Source organism: Bubalus bubalis, chromosome 11 (assembly GCF_019923935.1).
Source record: "Bubalus bubalis isolate 160015118507 breed Murrah chromosome 11, NDDB_SH_1, whole genome shotgun sequence".
In the NCBI taxonomy this organism is placed as follows: Eukaryota; Metazoa; Chordata; class Mammalia; order Artiodactyla; family Bovidae; genus Bubalus; species Bubalus bubalis.
The window spans coordinates 823,352-833,204 of NC_059167.1; the positions used below are offsets into that span (position 1 = coordinate 823,352).

Below are 9,853 nucleotides of genomic sequence, written 5' to 3' on the forward strand. Positions count from 1 at the left end.
GAGACAAGCTTTCCTTTACACCAAATGAACCCAGTACACAGGAAACTCCTTTAAAAACCACAGACAAGGCAGGGCAGCACCCGCAGAGGGGACGAAGCGCTCCCCTTCCCACCAGCCTCCCGGAAGGGCTCAGCCTGGGACAAGCCCTGGAGGCTTTTCTCAGGACCTCCTGCTCTAGAGCTCAGCCAGCTAAAACCAAAATTTACAAGTGAAATCAAGGTGTCCTCAGCTTAGAAGCCTGGGTTCTTATTAGGCCCAAGAGTAAAGCTTCATTTGTTTACAGCTGACTTTTGGATTCCCTGCAGCTGGGCTGTATCCAGTATAGTATTTGTTTATAATTTGCATCAAGTTGAAAACTGTAGGAACTTTTTCCTAAGGTTTTGTTTTAAACTGGATGCAGAAAAAATAAAAAAGAGCGTAGAGAAGGAACGTTCTTATCAGTGTTCCTGACTCAGGGGCGCCGCTCTTTCTGTACCTTAATCCTTTTTTATTTCTTAGAAATAAACCGCAGCCCACCCTCCTGCTCTGAGCCCTGTTCTCCATTCCTATCTCCTTCTGCTCTCTTTATCTGGGCACTGAAACCCCCCTCACCAAATGGAAGCAGTTTCCTTTCATCACAAAGAATTACTAGGGAGCAGAGAGCGGTGAAGGCTTCCACTGAGGGAGGGGTATTAAAAAGAGCTGTATATTATACAGGATAATATAAACAGGATTCCGTGTGTCAGAAAGATCTGCTGGACAAGGAAATGGCAACCCACTCCAGTATTCTTGCTGGGAAAATGTCATAGACAGAGGAGCCTGGCGGTTACAGTCCATGGGGGTGCAAAGAGCCAGACACTGCTGAGCATACGCGCACACACGTGAACAGGGTTGCGTGGTGAGGGCTGGTCTCAGCACACTTCCCTCGTTGACCAGTTCTCAAATCCAGCCACACTTTCAAAACTGGATTGCGCTTCACATTCTGTGTGTATGAGTGTGTGTGTCCGCGCACGCGTGTGTGTGTGCGTGCATGTGTGTGTGTCTGTGCGCGTGTGTCTGTGTGTGTCTGTGTCTCTGTGTGTGTGCGTGCGTGTCTGTGTGTGCGTGTGTGTCTCTGTGTGTCTTTGTGTATGTGAGTGTGTGCGTGCATGTGTGTGTGTCTGTGTGTGTGTGTGTTTCTTTGGTCAGCTCTGCTTTGTGTGCTCAATCTGAGGAAGACAAGGTTCTGAAATCTCAGAGCCAGCCCCGGGGTTAATAACTAACCTAGGCATGTGATTGGCTGTTTATAAGACAAAGAAGAAGTAATCCCCAGGTGAGTGATGCCAAAGGCTGGGGACTAAGCTGCCAGGAAGCGCTGTGGGGCGAAGGGGAGCCCTGAGGCCACCCGACGGCCCAGACGGCGGCTCAGGCTGGCTGCCGTCCTTGTCTGCGTGATCACCTCCCAGGAGGTTTGACTGCAGACAATCCTGAGCCAAAGCAGGGGCCAAGTCAAGTTTATTATTATCTCATGTTTGTAAGATAATAATGTATGTAAGGCATCCATGGGCTTCCCAGGTGGAATTTGCCTGCTGTTACAGGAGATGCAAGAGACGCAGGTTCGATCCCTGGGTCAGGAAGATCCCCTGGAGAAGGACATGGCAACCCACTCCAGTATTCTTGCCTGGAGAATCCCACGGACACAGGAGCCTGGTGGGCTACAGTCCATGGGGTCACAAAGAGTTGGAAATGACTTATTGACTGAGCACACAGCACAAAAGCATCCATGGATGTTTCTAGTAAATGTGTTTATTCCATCAGACTTTCATCTCACAGGTGATACAGCAAACGCAGCAGCGCTTCCCCCAGGTTGTACCTTGTGGTGCCTGGAGGCTGCAGCTCGCGCTGCTGTGGAACCCACAGGAAACCCCTATGAGGGCCTCCCCTGGGTCCCTCCGCTGAACAGTGTGGTCTGACCACAAGTGGCTAAAAGACAAGCAAATAAATGGACGGACCAGCCTGGCAGGAAAACAGTCAGCCTGTGGTGGACGGTCTGGGGACGATCTGTGCCCCAAATCCCACCCTCTTAGCACGTTTGCTGTGGCCCCTCAGCACTGCCCGTGTTCTGACCGCTGCAAGGCCCACGCTGTCCAGGCCTCAGCTTCCTCTCCTGCAAATGAGTGTAACGCTAAGGTTATCCTTTCATCACAGAAGACTGGGGACAGTTCTTTATGCTGTAAAGCCTATTCACAATATCTGATGCAGTTGGGGTGCTCAAAATTTATGGCAGTTCTTAATAGGCGCTGACCACTGAAGGAGAGGCTGGGTCAACAGTATACCACGCTCTTGAGGAGGAGTCTAGAGGGAGAAGAGCCAGCTTGACCTGAAGTCTGGGCAGGTGGCGCGGACGGAGGTCTGGGCAAAGAGGAAGCTTGTGGGCCTGGGCGACATGTCACCATTTGGGCCTGACAACAGCCCCCACCTCGAGGCATAGTTATAATTAGGGTGAAAAGGGGGCTCAGTGGGCTGAAGTCAGGATCCCAAGGCCACACAGGCCTCCCCGTGTTGATCTTGCAACCGGGGCCCCATTTTGGATGCAGAAAGATGCAATGATGGAGATCATGATTGTTAGCAGCCTCCTAGGCCCAGAGCAGCTCTGCGGTGTCCTACCAGATCCAATTCAGAGGCTGTGTTTCACTGTGACCCCACAAACTGCTGTTGACCTCAGCTAGGGAGCAAATGGCAAAGCTCTGCTTTAGCGTTTGGGGCTCTTTAAGCAGGAGGCTGCAGTGGTGTTTCTGATGTTTTCTTTTTGGAGTTTAGTGGCAGCACACAGGTGCTCACTGTGGCATTCCCTGTGCCTTTTTACATATCAGAAATATTCCTTAATGACTTTTTAAAGAACATCATAGACCCAGTCCCACCAGCAAAGTACAGTCCATTCTTATTTAAAGATATATTTGTACTGCAGAGTTGCTTGCATCTTGCTTTGTTTCTTTGCTTTCAATTTTTATTGCAGTATACTTGATTTACAATGTCATGTTAGTTTCTGCTGTACAGCAAAGTGAACCAGTTACACATACATCTACGAATACAGGTGAACACACACACGCACAAACTCTGATGTTTCCATAAATATATACACACATATCTACCTATTTCTCTATCATCTATTAAAAGCCGTGTGTGTGTGTGTGTGTGTGTGTGTGAGTTACTCAGTCGTGCCTGACTCTTTGCAACCCCATGGACTGTAGCCCACCAGACTCCTCTGTCCAAGGAATTATCCAGGCAGGAATACTGCAGTAGGGTGCCACTTCCTTCTCCAAGGGATCTTCCCGACCCAGGGATTGAACCCGGGCCTCCTGCATTGCAGGCAGATTCTTTATTGTCTAAGCCACTAGGGAAAGCCAGATACACATAAATCCACTATTTTTTAGATTCTTTTCCCATCTAGGTCATTACAGAGTATTGAGTTCCCTGTTTAAGTCACTCAGTTGTGTCCGACCCTTTGCAACCCCATGGACTATACAGTCCAGGGAACTCTCCAGGTCAGAATACTGGAGTGGGTAGCCATTCCCTTCTCCAGTGATCGAACCAAGGTCTCCCGCATTGCAGGCAGATTCTTTATCAGCTGAGCCACAAGGGAAGCCCCTGTGCTATACAGTAGGTCCTTATTAGTTATTATATGTATATAGTAGTATGTATATGTATATAGTGGTATGCTTAGGTATATAGCGGTATGCGTAGGTATATAGCGGTATGCGTAGGTATATAGCGTTATCTATAGGTATATGGCAGTATGCGTAGGTATATAGTGGTATGTATAGGTATATAGCAGTATATATAGGTATATAGTGGTATGCGTAGGTATACAGTGGTATGCGTGGGTATATAGTGGTATATATAGTATATAGCAGTATATATAGGTATATAGCAGTATGCGTAGGTATCTAGGGGTATGTGTAGGTATATAGCAGTATTTGTATTTATACAGCAGTATGCATGGGTATATAGCGGTATGTGTGGTATACAGCGGTATGCGTGGGTATATATAGGTATATAGCAGTATGCATATGTCAGTCCCAGTCTCCCAATTTATCCCTCCCATGAGTTCAATCCGGATGTCATAACCAGGCAGAGAGGGACAGAGCTGCCGTGAGAGGAGCGCCAGGACAGCAGACTGGCACGCCCACGCTTCCTTAGAACTAGATTCAAAACGTTCCCTGAACAACTGGAAAGGCAGACAGTCTGCCCTGAGCATGACGGAGGTGAGTGGAGGCCCCCAGGATGGCGTTGTTACCCCAGACCCCAACGGGGAGTGAGCAGCGGGCACCGAGTTCGTTGAGGAGCTGTGTGTGCCCTCGAGGGCCAGCAGGCCTCTGGGGGTCGGGGGCCTGCAGCTGTGACCTGTGGCCTGACTCCATCCCCAGGCCCCTCTGAGCGGGGAGTCCCACCGTGGCGGCGGCCCTGCTAACATGCGGGGAGGAGGGGAGAGCAGATCTTTGCGAAGCACCTTCTTTGTACTGAGGGAAAGTGGCGAGGAGTGAGGCTCTCAAGCTGGCTTTGTCTTCTGAAGCTCCTTCTTACTCCCCGCACCTTCGCCCCACCCCACCCCCGGTTGGGTGACTGTCTGTGGCGGTGCAGAATGACCGTCAAGACGAGGAATCCAACAATGAGGGTTTTATTCTGAGAAGAGATTGAAAAAAGGCCCCATAGGCACCAGATATTAATTTCCATCCTTTAGAAAGAAAGGAATGCAAGCTACGGCCAAGTCCTGTTGATTCACCAGTCTACTGACGCTCAAACCCATGGGTCTTCGCCTTCCCAACTTGAAAGAACATGACTCACTGCCTCAAAGGTCTCATCCCATCTCCCAGCCATTCGTGCGCTGCACTTCGGGAGCAGTGATCACGTAGCTGCTGTAATTAGGAGCGCATGCAGGCTCCCTGAGGAGCCCTCTCCCAGGAGACCCAGCATCACAGGAGCGAGCTGATCCACTCAACGTGGGCCATGTGTGAGCTAGCAAGTTTTCCTAGTTTCTCTGTGAAATCAAGGCCACTGCTTGAACTTATAAACACAGTCTGCCTCTTATGTGTGAAACAGCTAAAGATCAAACTCAGACTATTGTCAGGAGCATGAAAGGATAATTGGCAAACTCCTGAGTCATCGTGCAGTTTATAGCTTTCTTTTCAAAGGCATTTTAAAAAAACCACACACGTCAAACAAACGAACAATACCCTATTCCCTGATGACTGTCCTTTGATAAATGAATGTTTCCTGACGTTTTAGGCTGGGGTCTGAGCTTCTCTGTGATGTCACGGAGGCAGCCAGCCCCTCCACGTGGAACCTACCAGATGGCAGGGGAGGCTCCCAGTCTCAATGCAGCTGAGTTTCTGGACACTGTGCAGCTGGCTGCTGAGCAGAAAGGGGGGTCTGGACCCTTCCACTCTGAGGTACTTTGGGGTCAGGAAATATTTACAAGGAAACAGGCTCAGAAAGATCAACTGACTTGCGTAGTCTGGTAGAAAGATGCTCAGGGCCAGGGCTGCCCTGGACATCATCTTGGTTTGTTGTTGTTGTTGTTGATGTTCGGCTTTTTGTTTAGAAATTTTCCTAAGAGAGAGAAACAGACAGACCTCATTCCCAGCCTTATATACAGACATCCCAAATGAATATGCCACAGAGGGGAGCATGGGTGACTTAGAGCTCAGCTTCTGGATGAAGGGTGGCCTGGGGCTGATTCCGTCTGTTAACAGGCCCCAGCGGCGCATCCTTTGGCTCCGTGAAGCTGGTCCATGCTGACCGCGGCACCCACCCTTGTCAGGAGGGGGCTTTGCAGCTTTCCTGCATTGCGACAGGCGGACAGAAGCCTGGACAAAAGTGGTACTTCTGCCTCCCGGCCGGCCCAGAAACAACCCTGTGTGCTCTGGGGTCCTGGGTCTCCGACCACAGAAGGCCAGATGAAGGCGCCTCCAGGAGCCCAGGAAGCTTGGGACGCAGAGCAGGCTTCACGCTCCCCTGCTTGTAAGGGAACGAGGGAGCCTGAGCTGCAGTCTCTGTGCAAGGAGCACCGATATGTTTGTGGAAGGGGCAGCCGGGCCCACAGGTTCTCCGGGTGGTGTCGGCTCCTGGGTGAGGGCCTGGGCTCCAGCTGGGTTCATAGTCAGCTGCGTGTAATCAGTGAAATGAGACCATTGCCTCACACGGCATACGAAAATGAACACAAAGTGGTTTAAAGGCCTAAATTGAGACATGACACCAAATAACTCCTAGAAGAGAGCATAGGTGAAAAAACATGATGTGACAGAAATTCTGGCAATATTTTCTTAGATCAGTCTCCCAAAGCAAAAATAAAACAAATGGGACTTCATCAAACGTACAAGCTTTTGCACAGCAAAGGAAACCATTGGGAAAAACAGAAAACTGAAAAAAGGCAACCACAGGATGTGAGAAAATGCCTGCAAATGATGTGACTGACAAGGACTTACTCTCCAAACAGCTCAGGCAATGCTACAGAAAATAAAAATTTTTTTTAATGGGCAGATTTTAATAGCCATTTCTTGAAAGAAGATATACAGATGACCAGTAGACACAGGAGAAGATGGTCAGCATCACTAATTATTAGAGAAATGCAAATCAAAAATACAATGAGGTACCATCTCATACCAGTCAGAATGGCCATCATTAAAAAGTCTACAAATAACAAGTGCTGGAGAAGGTGTGGAAAAAAGGGACCCCTCTTACACTGTTGGTGGGAATGTAAGTTGGTGCATCTACTGTGTAAACCAGTATGGAGGTTCCTCAGAAAACTCGACGTGGAATTACCATATGATCCAGCACCCCAACTCCTGGGCATATATCAGGACAAAATTATAATTCAAAAAGATCCATGCACCCCTATGTTCTTCAGAGCACTATTCACAGTAGCTTAGATTCCTGGAATCGTCTAATGGAAATAACCTAAATGTTTATTGACAGATGAATGGATAAAAAAGATGTGGCACATATATAAAATGGAATACTACTCAGCCATAAAAAGGAATAAAATAATGCCATTTGCAGCAACATGGATGGAGCTAGAGATGATCATCCTAAGTGAAGTAAGTCAGAGAGACAAATACTGCATGACATCACTTATATGTGGAATCTGAAATACGACACAAATGAACCTGTTTATGAAACAGAAACGGAATCAGGGACGTAGTGAAGAGACTGGCGGTTGCCAAGGGTAAGGGGGGTGAGAGAGGGTTGGGTTAGTTGTTTGGGATGAGCAGGCGCAAACTGGTGTATCCTGCTTGGATGGATGAGCAGCGAGGTCCTCCTGTGAGCACAGGAAACTGCTCAGTAGCCTGTGATAAACCGTCATGGAAAAGAATGTGAAAAGGGACATCTGCATGTATAACTGAATCACATTCTTTACAGCAGTAAGTAACACAACACTGTGATTCAACTATATATCGATCAAAAATAAATTCAAAAAGAATAAGCACAATAAAAAAGATATATGTATGTACAATGGAATATTACCCAGCATAAAAGAGAATAAAATATCATTTACAACAACATGGATGAACCTAAGAATATTATGCTGAGTGAAATAAATCGGACAAAGAGAAATACTATATGATATCACTTACACGTAGAATCTAAAAAATAATACAAATGAATCTATATACAAAACAGAAAGAGACTCGCAAAGACAGAAAACAAAATTATGGTTGTTGAAAGGGAAAGGGAGGTGGGGAGAGACAAATTAGGAGTATGGGATTAACAGATACAAGCCACCATACCTAAAATAGATAAGCAGACAGGATTTACTGCATACCACAGGGAATTATATCTAGTGTCTTGTAATAACCCATAATGGAATACAATCTGCAAAGAAAAAAAAACCCTGGAATCATTATGCTGTACCCCTGAAACGAACGTGATAGAAAGAAAGAAAGGAAACCCATCCACAGTTAAATGACACGTCAGGTGCAGGGCTAAACTTTTGGGCTCTTGGGGCTGGAAGCAGGGGCGCCCTGAGGCTCCCGAGAAGCTGCCCATGCAGAGCTCTGAAAGCCTCACCTCCCCTCCGGACCCGCCCTCCGCTTCCACAAAGGAAAAGCCCAGCATTCTTAAGCGAAAAGCTCAGAAAGCAGCACAGGAAAGAAGCCAGACTCGCAGGAAACCCTCCAGGCGGTTGCTGTGATCCCTGCTAACCCTGTGCGGGGCTCTGACCTGCACGGGACCCTTTCCTCCGCGGAGACCCGGCCTGAAGGCCCACGTGCGCGGGCCCCCTTCCTGCCCCAGTGCCCTTCTTCCACCTGGGCACCTGCCCCTCGTCTAGCGCCACCAGGACCCGCCGTCCTTTGGGAAGCTTCACCCCTCAGGCCTGATCTTTGTTAGAAGCCACAGAGCCCAACCCTGGCTTATTTAGGCAGAAATGGAATTAATCTCAGGTGGCTCACAATCTCTGGGAAGATGCAGACCAGGCTGGGAAGCGGGGCCCTAGCGGCAGAGGCTGGCAGTCCTCCCCAGGACCCGTTTGGCAAGGAGGAGGCGTGGCTGCGCCGCCGGGTGTGGGCGCCAGGTGCCCCGGGACCCGCCCCGCAACCGCTGCCGGAGCAACCGCGCCGAGGCAGGACGCCCCTGAGCTCCGCGGGGCGTCGGCCGGCAGAGCTGGGTGACCCCCTTCACTGCAGTCGCGGGGGAGTCTGGCACCGTGAGAGCCTGGCCATCTTCAGCCTCGCCGGTCGGAGGACAGTTCCACCTCATGGTGGGCGGGGGTCCCCCAATACAGGAAGGCACAGAAAGGTCCAGGTGGCCAAAAGGCACGCAGAGTAGCAGTTCTGCCTCCCAGGAGCAAGGGCAGCTAGTAATTCTCTTCTTTTTGCTCCCTGCCTTCTCTGACCAGCACGATCTCTGTGTTTGATAACAGTTACTCAGGCAAAGTACTGATGAGAACTGTTTTCTTATGATGAGAACTTTTAAGATTTACTCTCATAGCCACTTGGAAATACACAAACAATATTAACCATAGTCACCGTATCATACATTACATCCCATGGCTTACTTATCTAACTGGAAATTTACCTCAAACCCCTTCCCGGTGTCACCCAATCCCCAGCCCTGCAATCACCCATCTGTTTGTGAGCTTTGTTTTGTTTTAGAGTCCATGTAGTAGTGAGATCATCATATGGTATTTATCTTTCTATGTCTGACATTTCAATTAGCATAATGCCCTTGAGGTACATCCATGTTGTTTCAAATGGCAAAATTTCATAATTTTTTATGGCTGAGTAATATATATATTATAATATATAACACACATTATATCGTGCATTTTAAAATTTTCTTTATCCACTCATCTGTGTGTGGACACTTAAGCTGTTTCCATGTCTTAGTTATTATTGGAAATAACGCTACAGTGAACATGGGTGGATATATCCTTTTTAATTAGTGTTTCCATTTTCTTCAGATAAATACCCAGGAGTGGAATTACTGGATCATATCATGGTGAAATGATATCATCTTTCTTACAAAAGAAATCTGGGTGGGGTGAGGACCAGGGTAACATCTGTCAGGCTCCTTCAGTGACAGAAACATTCAAACCATCCATTCCCACGACAGTTCATCAGAAAATAAAATAACTTCCTAGAATAGACAGCGCTGTCAGCATCTTTTTACTGATCACAGACTATTCTGGGCAGTAGTTTGAAAATGAAACTGATTTATTAAAAGCTTACAAGAGGAGGAAGAAAGGCCTGGGGTTGACTGCCTTGCTGCGGGGAGAGCCCTGGGCTGTGACCCAAGGTCATGAGGGTGAGTCTCCTGCAGCAGTGGCCCGCAAGCTCAGGGCTCACAGAACCCTGGGCAGGTCCCTGAGGCTGCTTCCCTGCCTGTAAAACAAAGT

The 9,853-nt window shown here is 48.3% G+C and overlaps 1 long non-coding RNA gene across 2 annotated transcripts; it reads right to left on the minus strand.

Moving 5' to 3' along the window:
• Positions 1–5,108: 5,108 nt before the first annotated feature.
• Positions 5,109–8,780, minus strand: LOC123327943. 2 transcript variants are annotated; one of them, XR_006542573.2, is made up of 3 exons: positions 8,179–8,780; positions 7,746–7,830; positions 5,109–5,568 (listed from the first exon to the last, which is right to left on the minus strand). It is a non-coding gene; the product is annotated as an uncharacterized LOC123327943 (long non-coding RNA). The 2 variants fall into 2 exon arrangements; XR_006542574.2 differs by lacking the exon at positions 5,109–5,568 and adding an exon at positions 7,055–7,304.
• Between the last annotated feature and the right edge of the window lie 1,073 nt (positions 8,781–9,853).